This window comes from Hyposmocoma kahamanoa, unplaced genomic scaffold, assembly GCF_003589595.1.
Source record: "Hyposmocoma kahamanoa isolate Upper Pololo Valley unplaced genomic scaffold, ASM358959v1 100021, whole genome shotgun sequence".
In the NCBI taxonomy this organism is placed as follows: Eukaryota; Metazoa; Arthropoda; class Insecta; order Lepidoptera; family Cosmopterigidae; genus Hyposmocoma; species Hyposmocoma kahamanoa.
The window spans coordinates 14,660,846-14,664,471 of record NW_020653200.1 but is presented as its reverse complement, the minus strand read 5'-3'; positions in this window follow the sequence as shown (position 1 = coordinate 14,664,471).

Below are 3,626 nucleotides of genomic sequence, written 5' to 3'. Positions count from 1 at the left end.
CTTTAAGCTGAATATCTTTTAATCTACCATCATTCTCCTTTAAGGGTTTTAAGGTTCCTTTAAGGATCTGGTGCACCTTTCCCCTACTACAAACAGTAAAACGCTATCCGCACACGCGCAAATGTGTGCGTGAAGTGGCAGGGTTCTCTCGTATCCCGTCGTCCCATCACTTTTTCGTACCTGTTGGGTAGCGAAAATTTTAACGGGAATCAGTATCTATTATAATTTTATTACTAGGATCCTAATAATTACACATGTTCATTAGTTATTTATATCGATACAGTATTATAGTTTTCATTAGTTCACTAACTAGAATAATATTGAAGATATTTTTTTAATAATAAAAGCTTTAAATGTTTTTATGTTATATTTCGGACAGGCACCTACGTTTAAATAAGATAACCAAGGTATTTGAAATTGCTTGTCCACCTTTATCATTAGCTAGTTATATTCACTACATAATATTTACCGGCAATACAAATTGAAATTTTGTAATCTGTAATACAGGGTGACCTGAAACTCGATACATTCCTTCTAAGGGGTGAAAGTAGACTTCATTTGAAACAAATTTAGTCATGTGATACCCTGTCCAAAAATGAGTACTTTCGGAAATATTTAAGATTTTAGGTTTTTTGTTAAAAGTCCCGATTTTCAACGTAATTTTTTTTTCTAAAAACGTTGTCTATTTCTTGTTTGTTTTTGCTTTGTCTGGTAGTTATTGAATCAAAGTTATTGTTTAATTATAATAGGGCACGAAGTAACTGTTACATTAACTATGGTGTTTCAAAAATGATAAAGAGATACTTAAAAATAATACTTTTTACTTACTAAATGGGGTGCATTGTAAAAAAAATGTATGGAACGAAGTGTAATTTGTACACTTAATGCTTAAACTACTTTCTTGTATTCTTACCTATTTAAAAAGGTACAAATGTTAACTAAAATGTTAAGGTGTCTACTACAACAGTGCAGAAAATCGCGAACAGAGTGCGAGTTTATTACACCTGATTTTACGTTAACGTAATTATTAGAGAGAAAATGATAAAGACATGTTTATATTAAACAGTCAATAACGTTTATTTACTCAAAGTACATTTTCTTAAGTAAAATAACTTAAATGTCACTTATTTCAATACCGTAAGCTTTATTGCAAGTCCTGCTCAAAAAGGGACCTCGGTTTCTAATATATTCTCGTAATCTTTTGCGCACTTCAGTTTTTGTCACCCGCGATGTTATTGTTGCCTTGAATTGTCCAGCTGCGTCAATTATCCTCTGCCTAAGCTCGTGTATAGAATTTATGGGCGTTTCATACACTAAATTTTTTATATAACCCCATAAGCAAAATCGCACGACGTTAACTTGGGCATCGTGCTGACCAAGAAATCGGCCCGCCTCGCTGGACTGCCATCGTGCTGGTAAAACATATTAGACAATGTCCTAACGGGTACATCTTCCAGCAATAGATCTAAATGATCCCTCAACAAATTATCGAAGTCTCTCCATTTAAATTATCAGGGAAAAAGTAAGGCCCAATTAAATGTCTGTCAATGATTCCCATCCAGACGTTTAGGGAAAACCTTCTTATTTGGAGTTTTTGGAATTTTTTTTCATGGGTTTTCACCTTTTTGGGCCTAAAAATGTGTATTGTGACAATTTGTGATTCCGTCGCGATCAAACTTGGATTCGTCTGTCCATAGGATTCTTGTAAAAAAGTTTGGATTTTTCATATCGGTATTGATCATGAAACGGCAAAAATCTAGTCTTCTGGCTGGGTCTCCTTCCTCCAGTCCTTGCACCGGAGTGTGGTGGTACAGGTATAGGCCAGCGGTATGGACACTGAACCACACTTTCAATTGTGTTGTGCCAAGTTGCCTGGCTACCATCCTAGTAGAAGTTGTAGGGTTTCTGTTAAAAGCGTCTAATATTTCCTCTTCCTCCTCTGGAAAATAAACGGGAGGAATCTATGTGCCTTCGGCTGTAATTAAAGCTGTCCCGCCTCAAGCGCCTGTACGTGCCAAAACACTATCTCATTGGTACACGACGACTAGGGTAGCGTCGCATATAGTTCCTTCGTGCCGCAGTTCGAAGCCGCTGATCGTGGTGATGCCACCATCACAAAAACCGTAATAGAACAAGATTATTCGTCAAGCGTATTCTTCGTTCGTATACTCTGACATTTTATCACTGAGGTTGAGGAGTAGAATGCAACGAAACGTCCGCACTCGCGAATAGTTGCAGCTAACTGAAGTAAACAAACTAATTGGAGTCAATGAGGTCTACAAATAAACTTTTAAATGCTTCACAAAGGCCCCTATTGATACCGCAGCTAAACAAAACATTTTGATACAATAGCTCCCGGCGAGCCCGCTTAGCACCTACTCGTACTACCAGGTTGGTTCGCATTTCTATGACACGTTCCTCCGACCCACAATTTTATTATTGCAAAAATTAGAAACTTATCTCTTATTTTGTATAAAATATGACCTTTTTGAATAGGTATTAATACAAGGAAGTAATTTAAGCAGTTTGTACACAGCGTTCCATATATTTTTTTTTTAATTTTTTTAAAATTATTCCTTTATCATTTTTAAACCACCTTAGTAAATTTAACACTTATTCCGTGCCCTCCTGTTATTAAACAATAACTTTGATTCAATAACTATCAGATGAAGCAAAAACAAACAACAAATAGCGAGAAACTTTTGAGAAAAAATAAAAATGAAGCAGAAAATCGGAATTTTTAACAAAAAACCTAAAATCTTCAATATCTCCGAAAGTAGGTACTCACTTTTGAACACGGTATCACATGACCAAATTTGTTTCAAATTAAGTCTACTTTCACCCCTTAGAAGGAATGTATCGAGTTTCAGGTCCATCGAGAACATAACCAGAAATAGAGACTAGAATTATATTCTTGGTAACACATTAGCGATACAGCTCTTATAAATAAATATCAACTCTCGTTTGCACTGAAATATAGACAGGCCAACTACTGACCTGTGTACGTCTCCGTATGTTCCAAAAAATATTCTGTACTTATTGTAATAAACATAATATCACTAACAATGCCGTGCTGTTCTATTGTGGGAAAAACATCAAAACATCTAATTAAAACAAACGGAATCAAATTTCATCGGTAATTAAATATTATATATATAATTTTGTAATTTTCGTCCATTATAGCAAAGCTCAAGTTAACTGATCGATTTGAAGTGAAACAGTTGACGACAGTGTCGTCACGACACCCATTGACGACACCCGTCAATTGTTTCGAACTCGGGCTAGCCAATCGGAGCGCAGTTGTCACAGTAATGACATGGCAGAATAGTTTTCAAACAAATTAAATGACATTTCGTCTCTATTTCTGGTTATATACTCGATGTTCAGGTCACTCTGTATAATCTGTATTATTATTACTCCACACGCAAGTCAATGCTCTGCACTAAATTAATGAAGAAAACAATAACTGAATGACTCTCAGACACATCGAGTATGTAATGCTCAGACAAAACTTTTTTACTTAACTTTTTTTTACTTGCCAAATAAGCAATACTTGACCAAATGAAAAGCCGCGTGATGCGAATGAAGCTTCATACTTGATACTTGTCTTTTAATTTTGTCGAATA